The sequence below is a fragment of the Pleurodeles waltl genome, chromosome 7 (genome assembly GCF_031143425.1).
Source record: "Pleurodeles waltl isolate 20211129_DDA chromosome 7, aPleWal1.hap1.20221129, whole genome shotgun sequence".
Lineage (NCBI taxonomy): Eukaryota > Metazoa > Chordata > Amphibia > Caudata > Salamandridae > Pleurodeles > Pleurodeles waltl.
In genome coordinates, this window is record NC_090446.1 from 579,313,102 (window position 1) to 579,324,525 (window position 11,424).

Genomic DNA, 11,424 nt, shown 5'->3' on the forward strand with positions numbered 1-11,424 from the left:
CCCTGATGGGCCAGGTTGGTCATCCTGATCCAGGCGTGCAGAGCTCCTCTCATTACTGTGGGCCTCTTCGGAGGGGACTGAATGTAGCTGGCACCTCCTCTCCGGTGACATTGAGTATGAGTCCTGTGGGGATGCAAATGCAGTGTTAATGTATCTGCGTGTGCCATCTTGTGCATGGGTGTGTTTCCCTGTATGGCTGAGCTTTCTCTGTCAGCTTGGCCTTGTGTGAGTGGTGATTTTGTGGGCTGGGTGAGTCTCTCCACTGGACATGCTGTGGTGATGGGTGTCCATGCTTTGGTGTTGCATGCAGGGCTTGGTACTGGGACAGGTGGGTTGTGATAGTGAGGTATATGTGAGGTGTTGGAGGATGGGTGTGAGGGTAGGGGTAGGAGTTTGTGATGGCATGCAGGTAGGGTGGGGGGATAAAGTAGTAAAGATTTGACTTGCCAGAGTCCAGTCCTCCTGCTACTCCTGCGAGGCCCTCAGGATGCATAATTGCCAAGACTTGCTCCTCCCATGTTGTTAGTTGTGGGGGAGGAGGTGGGGGTCCACCGCCAGTCCTATGTTCTGCTACCTGGTGTCTTGCAACCACGGAACACACCTTCCCCCGTAGGTCGTTCAACCTCTTCCTGTTGTCATCCCTGGTTCTTGGGTGCTGTACCCCGGTGTTGACCCTGTCTACGATTCTCTGCCATAGCTCCATCCTCCTTGCAATGGACATCTGCCGCACCTGTGATCCGAATAGCTGTGGCTCTACCCGGATGATTTCCTCCACCATGACCCTTAGCTCCTCCTCTGAAAACCTGGGGTGTCTTTGGGGTGCATGGATGTGGTGTGTGTGATATGTGTGAGGATGTGTGGGGTGATGTGTTGGGGTATATACTGTGATGTTCGTGGATGGTGTATGGGTGATGGTGTTTTCTTTACCACCGATTGAGTGGGTGCTCCTGGCTTGTATCTCTCTGTGTTGGCAATCTTTTTTTTCATAAAAAAGGGTTGAGGGTAATGTGGGTGTGTGTTTTATAGTGGTGTGAGTGTGGTGTGTGTATGTGTGTCCAGTGTGTGTAGTTCGAATTGTCCAATCTGTTTTTTTGTAAATGTTTGTGTATTTGAGCGCGGCGGTATTTACTGCCAATGGTTTACTGCAATTGAAAGACCGCCACAGTGATTTGTGGGTCGTGATACTGTGGGCGTATTGCTGTTGGCGTAACGGTGTGGGTTTGGCTATCGCCAGTTTATCACTGATCTTTGGGCTGACGGACTTGTGTGGGTGTCTGTATTGTGGAGGAATTCTCAGTGTGGGTCATAATGCCTGTAGTGGAATACCACCGTGGGCACGGTATGTTGGTGGCCGTCAGCACGGCCGTAGGTGGCATTTACCACCACGGTTGTAATGAGGGCCTTAGTCTAGGATGGTGTAGATAGCTGGCTCTCTATATATAGTGCACTAAAATGAAGTACACTGTGCAAAGTCCAGTGGATCCCCAGTTGGCTTGCAGAGGCAAAAGTAGATAGGACTAGTGTAGGAGAGCAGTTAGGCTTATCAAGGAGTCAAGAATAAATCCAAGCCCAATTTAGAAAAATAAAACTTTTTATATACGTTTCAAACCCCAAAACTTCGTCATCAGGTAAGTAGACCTTTTTAGCATAAATACCTTGTAGTTTCAGAAATCAACAGTGCAATTTTCAGAGTTCTCTCAATGTTATCCTATAGAGGAAAACAATGTTCAGCAAACACAGGTTTAACAAGGACTTATGAGGTTGAGCTCAGGGAGCAAAGGTTAGTACTGGACACTTATCAGAACCACACCAATAGATCACACAGGGTGGCACGGGGGAGGCTGGGTGCAGAGGTGCAGTAAGGCGTTGGGTGCCCAATGGTTCTCTATGAGAGTTGGACCTCATGACAAACAAGCTGCAGGCTCTGGCTAAGAAGTCAGGAACAACAAGCAGATAGGTAGTAGACTTGGGGTGCTCAAAGACGTAGGTGCACCTTTGGTTCTCTTCTCCTGAGCCCAGGGATGGCAGATGCAGGGGTGACTTTAGGCATTGAGGTTTGTCGTCCAGGAGCACTCGCGGTCAGGGGGGCTGGTGCACTGCGGCTGCAAGTGTCATCGGGGAGTACGGCAGGGGTGGTCCACGGTGGACTAGAGCTCTTAGGAGCTAGGGATCGTTGTTGGCACCAGTGACCCACTTCAGATGGGGTCAAGGGCAAGGGATGCAGTGTTTGCTGGAGGTGCTGTATTTTCTCTCACCACAAAGCTGCAGGAGAGAGGCCTGGGTGCAGAGGCTGCAGGCAACTTGGGGGAGTTCAAGAGGAGTGAAAGCTGAGTGTACTCGGACTCTAGGCAGCTAGGCTGCCACTATTGGTTGGCTTCACCTCAGGTCGTGGTCGCCAGGTGCAGAGGTCACTTAGGGTGTTGGGTCCTTGCTGTTCTAGGGGCTTCAGAGTCCTTTCTTGAAACTTTGTTGCATAGCAGTTTCGCTGGTCACAGGAGTCTGAGTCTTTGTAGAAGGCACCAGTCCTCCCGGTTTCTTGGAGGCTCAGCTGCAGGACGAGTTGTCTTTTGGGCTGAGTCCATCGAGGTCAGCAGACAGGCCAGAGGGACTGGTTCCAAGTCTGCTATTGCTTCTTTTCTTTTTCTGCATTCTGCAGGTGCGACTCTCCTTTGTCCTTTGCTTCGTAGGTAGTCAGGATCTGAGTTCTAGGGTTTAGGGGTGCCATCTAAATACTCAACTTAGGGGTCAGGACGGGGGGGGTCAGTCATCTCCACCATCTGGAGAGAGGAGGGTCGCATTAAAAAGGCAGACAGGTCTTTGAAGCTCCCTGCCCTGGAATGTCCATCCTGTCTGGGTGAGGTGATAACACCCCTGCACAGTGCAGGCTTTTGTCTCTGGCCCTCAAGAGCGCTGGCTCTCACCTTGGAGGGACAGAAATATATCTGCGGTGGCTGAACTGGTCATGACAAATCAGTCAACCCACTAGTAGCTGGTAGGTTTTCAGGGGGAACCTGTAAGGTGCCCTCTGGGTGCGGTTAATAATAAATACCTCACTGGCATCAGTGAGAGTTTATTAATCAGAGATGTTTGATACCAAACATCCCTATAGTCAGAGAAGCCATCGTGTGGCTGGGAAACTCATAGTGACCAGTGTCCAGCACAAGCATTTTAAATGGTTTCCGTGGTCACTTACTATGTCTAAGAATAGACAAAGACACACCAGGGGCATTTCAGCTCATGCAGATTTTCCCTTACATGTAATATAATGGACCCTGCCTTAGAGCTGTAAGGCCTGCTAAAGGGGTTACTTACATATATTGCATGCAGTGTTTATGGGGACATGGCACACAGGCCCCCCCCCAGCAGGCCTTACAGCTCTAAGGAGGGTGCATTATATTACATTTGAGGACATATCTGCAAGGGCAGATATGCCGCTGCTATGTCTTTGTTGATTATCAGGCATAATAAGTGACCAGGGAAGCCATTTTAAATGCATGTGCTGGACACTGGTTGTTGGACCTGACAGCTTTTTGGCGTGTCACACCTATCTTTTTGCCTTCTGACCTCCTGTTTTATGGTTTACTGGACTTTGTTTTTTGATGATTTATTGTCTCTGCACACTATACCACTGCTGATCAGTGCTAAAATGCAAGTGCTCCATAGGTAAATTCTATTGGTGATTGGTTTACCCATGATTGGCATATTTGATTTACTGCTAAGTTCCTAGTAAAGTGCACCAGAGGTGCCAAAGGTCTGTAAATCAAATGCTACTAGTGGACCTGCAGCACTGGTTGTGCCACCCACATTACTAGCCCAGTAAACATGTCTCACAACTGCCAATGCAGTGTCCCTGTGTGCAGTTTTAACTGACAATTTGACTTGGCAAGTGTACCCACTTGCCAGGCCTAAACCTTTCCTTTTTATACATGTAAAGCACCCTTAAGGTAGGCCCTAGGTAGCCCCATGGGCAGGGGGCAGTGTATTTAAAAGGTAGTACATGTACTGGTGTGTTTTAGATGTCCTAACAGGGAAGTACTGCCAAATTCGGGTTTCACTGAGCAAGGCCTATCTTTCTCATAGGTTAACATGGAAGCTGCCTTTAAATATTATTAAAGTGCAGATTCCCTTTGAGAGCAAATAGAAATTTGGAGTTTAGGTTCTCTGAACTCACAATTTAAAAATACATCTTTTGGTAAGGGTTGTTTTTAAATTGTGTGTTTGAAAATGCCACTTTTAGAAAGTAGGTGTTTTCTTGCTTATCCCCTTCGCTGCTAGGCCTTTTCCCCCTCATGTGCCAAGCCTTTTTTTTTTGGCTGTTTGGGGCAGTTGACGCTTAGACCCTCATAACGTTTTTGTCCACATAAGCTACCCACACCAAATTTGCGTCCTTTTTTCCAACATTCTAGGGATTCTAGAGGTACCCAGACTTTGTGGGTCCCCCCGAATGAGACCAAGAAATTAGCCAAAATACAGCGAAAAAATATATATATATTTTTTTTAAGTGGGAAAAAAGGGCTGCAGAAGAAGGCTTGTGTTTTTTTCCCCGAAAATGGCATCAACATAGGGTTTGTGGTGCTAAAATCACCATCTTCCCAGCATTCAGGAACAGGCAGACTTGAGTCAGAAAACCCAATTTTTTAATACATTTTTGGCATTTTACTGGTACATGTCCCATTTTTACTATTTTTTGTACTTTCAGCCTCCTTCCAGTTAGTGACAGAAATGGGTGTGAAACCAATGCTGGATCCCTGAACGCTAAAGATTTCTGAAAAGTAGACATAATTCTGAATTCAGCAAGGGGTAATTTGTGTAGACCCTACAAGGTTTTCCAACAGAAAATAACAGCTGAAATCAAAAAAATATTGAAATTGAGGTGAAGAAAACAGCCATTTTCTCCACATTTTACTCTAAGTTTTTCCTGCGATGACAGATTTTTTAAAGCAATATACTGTTAAGTATGCTAGACTCTTCTGGTTGCGGGGATATATAGGGCTTATAGGTTCATTAAGAACCCTAGGTACCCAGAGCCAATAAATGAGTTGCACCTTGCAATGGGTTTTCATTCTATACCGGGTATACAGCAATTAATTTGGTGAAATAAGAGTGAAAAATAGGTATCAAGACAACCTTTGTATTTCCAAAATGGGCACAAGATAAGGTGTTGAGAAGCAGTGGTTATTTGCACATCTCTGAATTCGGGGGTCCCCATGCTAGCATGGGAATTACAGGGAATTTCTCAAAAAGACATCTTTTTCACACACTGTCTTACATTTGGAAGGACAAAATGTAGAGAAACACAAGGGGCAATAACACTTGTTTTGCTATTCTGTGTTCCCCCAAGTCTCCCGATAAAAATGGTGCCTCACTTGCGTGGGGAGGCCTAATGCCTGCGACAGGAAAAGCAACATGGCCACATCACGCTTTTACATTGAAAATTGATGTGTTTTTTTTAAAGTGCCTAGCTGTGGATTTTGATCTCTAGCTCAGCCGGCACCTAGGAAAACCTACCAAACCTGCACATTTTTGACAACTAGACAATTAGGGGGATCCAGGATGGGGTGACTTGTGGGGCTCTCACCAGGTTCTGTTACCCAGAATCCTTTGCAAACCTCAAAATTTGTCTTAAAAAACACTTTTTCCTCACATTTCGGAGACAGAAAGTTCTGGAATCTGAGAGGAGCCATAAATTTCCTTCCACCCAGCGTTCCCCCAAGTCTCCCTATAAAAATGGTACCTTACTTGTGCGGGTAGGCCTAGCGACTGTAACAGGAAATGCCCCAAAACCCAACGTGGACACATCACATTTTCCCAAATAAAACAGACCTGTTTTTTGCAAAGTGCCTAGCTGTGGATTTTGGCCTCTAGCTCAGCTGGCACCTAGGGAAACCTACCAAACCTGTGCATTTTTTAAAACTAGACACCTAGGGGAATCTAAGATAGAATGCCTTGTGGGGCTCTCACCAGGTTCTGTTACCCAGAATCCTTTGCAAACCTCAAAATGTGGCCACAAACACACTTTTTCCTCAAATTTCGGTGACAGAAAGATCTGGAATCTGAAAGGAGCCTCAAATTTCCTTCCACCCAGCGTTCCCCTTAGTCTCCTGATAAAAATGGTGCCTCACTTGTGTGGGAAGGCCTAGCGCCCGTGAAAGGAAATGCCCCAAAACACTATGTGAACACATCAAAATTATCAAATACTAAACTACCTGTTTTTGCGGGGGGACTTGCGTTTTTGGTCCAGGGCTCAGCAGCCATATAGGGAAACCTACCAAACCCAAATAATTCTGAAAACTAGACACCCAAGGGAATCTAGGGAGGTGTGATTTGCGTGGATCCCCCAATGTTTTCTTACCCAGAATCCTCAGCAAACCTCAAATTTAGCTACTGGGACAAATTTCCTACCACCCAACGTTCCCCTCGGTCTCCTGGTAAAAATGATACCTCACTTGTGTAGATGGGCCAAGTGCCTGTGACGGGGAAGAGCCAAAAACATGTCGAAATTGAGGGGGAACCAAAGCGGATCCGAAAGGGCAGTTTGAAAAAAAATCATTTGTAGGCTGTCTAGTGGGGCAAAATTTTTATTGGTATAGATGAGACAATGCTGGGTGGTAGGAATTTTGTGGATTCCTGCAGATTCCGGAAGGTTCCATCACAAAAATGTGGAAAAAAATTGTGATTTCCAACAAAGTTGGAGGTTTGCAGGGCATCGTGGGTAGGAAAATGGTGTGGGTGCATGTGAAGCACACCACCCTGGACTCACCCAGAAGTTTGGTTTTCAGATGTGTCAATGTCTTGTGTATTTTTCTACAAGGCAGTGTCCCAAAGCCCAAAAAGTGCAACCCTCACCATTCCAAGTGGGACGATTTTGAGAGTTAGCAAAGCTCTCAAGGCCCAAATGTAAAGCCAAAACCCAAAATAATCACTTTCTGCCCCCCTGGGGTGTGGATCGGGGATAATTGCCGCATCTGCCTACTGGTGGGCAGAACAACTTTGGCCCCACCTATTTGCGGTAGGGGTATGGCCATACCTGACCCTCTTATTTTGAAAACAAAAATCTTCCCTGGTCTCTGGTGGGCTTTCTCCCCCCTATGGGGGCAGATGGGTCTTCCAAAAATAGGCCGATCTGCCCCCAAGGGGGGGCAGATATGACCAACAGCAATGTGCCACCATGGGGAGCGACGCTTGCCCAAGGGGCTGGCCCCCCCCCCAAACAAAACACACATACCAATCCTGGGTGCCTAAGTGGTTTCTGCCCCCTTTGGGGGCAGATTGGCTTAATTAAAATAGGCAATCTGCCCCAAGGGGAGCACAAATGGCCTAAATACAATTTTCCCCCAAGGGGAGCGACCCTTGCCTAAGGGGTCTCTCCCCACTTATAAAAAAATAAAGTAAACAAAAAAAATATATATATCCCTAATTATACTAGGTCGATCTGCCCCCGGGTGGGGGGGGGGGGCACAAAAGGACTACAAATATTTTGACCCCCTGGGGAGCGGCCCTTGCCCAAGGGCGCGCTCCCCTCATTCCAATATAGAAAAAAACTGCTTGGTGTCTAGTAGGCATTTCTGCTGCCTGATCGCATCGGGATCGGGCATTAGAAATGCTGAGAAATACATCAAAGGAAAGCAAAGGCCTTTCCTTTCCTTTGAAGCCTCTCCCGGCCCCTCCACATGATCGGAGGAGAAATGCTTTTGCATTTCTCCTCCAGTCGGTGCTGGAAGCTGAGCTTCCAGCGGGGAGGGGCAGGCCTCTGATAAGGGTGAGTGCGCGATCGCGTGCGGACGTCATCGGACGCCACAGGGGGGGTGGGGAGGTGCGGGGTGGAAGGGGAAGCGATTCCCCTTCCATTCCTGCACTGGGGGCACCGAGGCGAGGCTCCCCCCCATGAGCCAGTCCAAGAATGTAACAGTTACGTCCTTGGCTGCGAAGGGGTTAAACCATTCTGTGACTCTGCCTGTTTGTGGATTCCCCGTTTGGGTCAGTTTGACAGTTGGGCTGTATACACCTCTCCTCTAGACAGTGACACAAAGCGAGCTGGGGGGTAGCCTGCATATCCTGATGAGCCATCTGAGCTAGAGTGGAGGGAGGAGTGGTCAATTACACTTGAAGGCTTGGGCCTGCCCTCACACAATGCAGTCTCCAACCCCCTGGTGTGTGTCTGGGGCCTGGCCTGGATAAGGAAGGATCTTGCAAACACTTGAGACTTTGCTTTGAAGTTTGCTAGCTTCAAAGGCAGAAAGGGTATAAGAAGGGGACACAAAACCCCAGGCTTTTAGAATCTTTCTGGAATCAAGAGGACCTTCTGCCCAGGAGAAGAGCTGACGGAGAAGTACTGTCCCTTTGATGTGTTGCTTTGCTGGACTGGCCTGCAGTTGCTGCTTCTGCCTGAAAAGAGAACAAAGGGTGAACTTTGCTGTGTGTCCTGCTTGAGAAAGTTCTCCAAGGGCTTGGAGTAGAGCTTGCCTTCTGTTGGAAGTCTCAGGGACACCAAAGACTTCAAGTTCCTCGATCTGGAGCACTGGGAACTGTGTATTTTGTGTTGTTTAAGAGGAGAAACCACAGCAATACTGCGAGGCCGCTGGCCTGCACTGTGACCTGCCGATGCCTCACGGAGCTGTACTGCCCCGCTTCACACCGCGACCCTGGTCTCACCGATGCCATCATCGGATGACTTTACCGAGCCACTCCTTGCACACCAACCTGCGGGCCCCGCACTCTGGCATGGCCTTGCTCACACCGCAGCCTGGGCATCCCCAATGCTGCCTACACCCTGGCCTGTGGACACTGCTCATGAGGCACATGAAGCACGCCCCCCCGCACCGCAGTTCCATTCCACCGACGCAGCACCATCAACTCCAAAGTCGTCACCAGGCATCCCTGCCTAGACTGTGGCCTGTGGACACTGCTCGTGAGGGTCACGAAGGCCCGCCCCGCCCATCCCACACTGTAGGCTTGGGCCTTCTGACACCAGCGCTTCAGCAAAGACGCCACTGCCTACACCGTAACCTGGTGACATTGCACGTCGCACTGCCCGCTTCACACCACAGCCCTGGTCTCACTGATGTTGCTGGATTAGGTCACTGAGCCGCTGTTTGCACCGTGACATGTGGGCACCGCACATCCCATTCTCCCGCTTCGCACCGCAGCCCCAACGCCATCCCCGCCAGCACTCCTGACTTCATCAGCCCAGAGTTTGATCTGCAACGTGTGTGACTCCGGAACCAACACCATGATGCCACTCTCCGGAACTCACCGCAAGGATCACGAGGCGCTGCAATTCCAAAGGTACTGTTTGCAGGTGTTCCCGACACTGTAGCTGGCCCATGAAGCCTCTGCAGCCTGAAATGTTGGTTTTCTTGATCACGACTGTAGGAAGCTGGCTCTGTATATATTATATCAAAATAAGATATAGGGGGTCATTCCAACCTTGGCGGTAAAAGCCGCTTACCGCTGTCAGATGACCGCCAACATACCGCCGCGGCCGCAGTAAACCGCCACGATCATTCTGACCCACAACAGGCAAACCGCCAAAATACAGACATCCACAAAAGTCCGCCACACCAAAGGCCAGCGAGAAACTGGCGATGACCAAACCTCCACCGTCACGCCAACAGAAATACGCCCACACTATCACGACACACGAATCCACGCGGCGGTCTTTCAACCGCGGTATTCCATTGGCGGTACACACCGCCGCGCTCAAAATACACACACATTTACAAAACACATCCACATTGGACAATTACAAATACACACACCTGATACACATACACACACCACTCCCACACACCCAACACAATATAAAACACACACCCACATCACCCACAAACACCCACTTCTACAGAATCGGGACCACGCACTGAGAAAAAGAGCAAAAAGATTAAAAAAACTGAGCACCCAGACGCGCATTTACCCAGCAATATTTCCACGCACTTCACACAACACACCAATACACATCACCACACAATCCACCCCACACATCACCCACACCATCCCATGGCACCGCAAAGACACCCCAGGTTCTCCGAGGATGAACTCAGGGTCATGGTGGAGGAAATTGTACGGGTAGAGCCACAGCTCTTCGGGACACAGGTGCAGCACACCACCATTGCCAGGAAGATGGAGCTATGGAGCAGAATAGTCGATAGGGTCAATGCTGTGGGACAGCACCCAAGAAATAGGGACGACATCAGGAAGCGGTGGAACGACCTACGAGGGAAGGTGCGTTCAATGGTATCCAGGCACAACATCGCGGTGCAGCGGACTGGCGGCGGACCCCCACCTCCTCCCCCAGAATTTACAACATGGGAGGAGCAAGTCTTGGCGATCCTGCATCCTGAGGGCCTCGCAGGAGTATCTGGAGGAATGGACTCTGGTAAGTCTCATCTTCACTACTTCATCCCCCCCACCCCACCAGCATGCCAACTCATACCCCCACCCTCACCCTCACCCCCATCACATCCTGCTCCTTGCAAATGTCTCCACATCACAGCCCACCCATCCCAACACCAAGCCCTGCATGCGACCACAAAGCATGGACACCCATCACCAAAGCATGCCCACTGCACATACCCATCCCCCACCAAATCACCATCACAAAAGCCCCCACACGGGAATGCCAGCACTGGGGTACAAGGGCACCCACCCATTACACGCTATGGCACACACACATGCAATAACCATACTTTTATACCCCTGCAGGACCCGAACGCCACGTCACCGCGCAGGAGGGTCCACAAATGTCCACTCCACCCCCAGAAGAGGCCCACAGTGAGGACAGCACCTCTGTCGACCTGGATCTAGATGACCAGCCCGGCCCATCGGGGACCTCGGAACAGTCGGTTCCCCTCAGACAGCCACAGCCCATAGCAGACCTTCCCCCCTCTGGGAACACCAGCACAGCACAGCACCCACCCAGCGGGCCCATACCTCAGTCCCCAGGACATGTCAATCAGCGGTGTGTCCACCACTACAGGGCACCCAGGTTAACCCACCACCCCAACAACAACAGGGACCTGGGGGCAGTGGTAGTGGGCACACGGTCCAGGGGACAAAGGCCCAGGGAAACAGGGGAACTGGGAGGGCTGCTGTGCAACATGGGGGGGGACAGGCCCAGGGAACCAACTCTCCACGAGGCCCTCTCCTCCATCATGGGAGCCTACCACCACTCCCAGGAGACGATGGCGACGGTCCTGGCCAGGTTTCAGGAGACCCAGCGCATGCAGGAGGAACAGTATTTGGGGTTCAGGGAGGAACTACGAAACATCAGTTCCACCCTGGGCACCATTGTAGGGGCTCTGAATCAGGTAGTCACCACATTGCGGGACACTGTGGCAGGACAAAGGGCCCCTGACACTAGCGTGGACCAAGAACTGCCTACCACCTCCGCCGGCGCTAGTGGACAGGAGGCCCCGCCACAGGACC